Source organism: Aplysia californica, unplaced genomic scaffold, assembly GCF_000002075.1.
Source record: "Aplysia californica isolate F4 #8 unplaced genomic scaffold, AplCal3.0 scaffold00299, whole genome shotgun sequence".
NCBI lineage: Eukaryota > Metazoa > Mollusca > Gastropoda > Aplysiida > Aplysiidae > Aplysia > Aplysia californica.
Window position 1 is genome coordinate 661,029 of NW_004797569.1, and position 481 is coordinate 661,509.

Genomic DNA, 481 nt, shown 5'->3' on the forward strand with positions numbered 1-481 from the left:
AAGTGGTTCGGAAGTTTTAGGTGACCAAAGTGACGAACTTTCACAAATATGATATTATTATTATAGATAATGTGACGCCTACGGGTCGGAGTCGGTGGTGTAGCCATCAAACTTTCAGCTGTTGAACCCAGAAGACGTGGGTTTGATCCCCGTGTCGGAGAGGATTTTTTTTTAAATCGAGTATCTTCGTATTTCTACAAGGATGTTGTATCCCTCTCAGCTTAAGTGGACCGTTAAAGACAGGGCTGAACCAGTCTGCCTGCCTGCCTGAACGATCTCAGTAGTGTCGATAGGGGCTGTAAAACGTTTATAATTACACTATTTTAGACAAACTCTGTTGTATCCTGTCTCCTTGAGCTTGAGTTGCTTTGCACTTTACGAGACCCTTGAATTCTATATTATAGCTCCAAATATCCCAGCACCCACTCTGTCTGTCTGTCTGTCTGTCTGTCTGTCTGTCTGTCTGTCTGTCTGTCTGTCT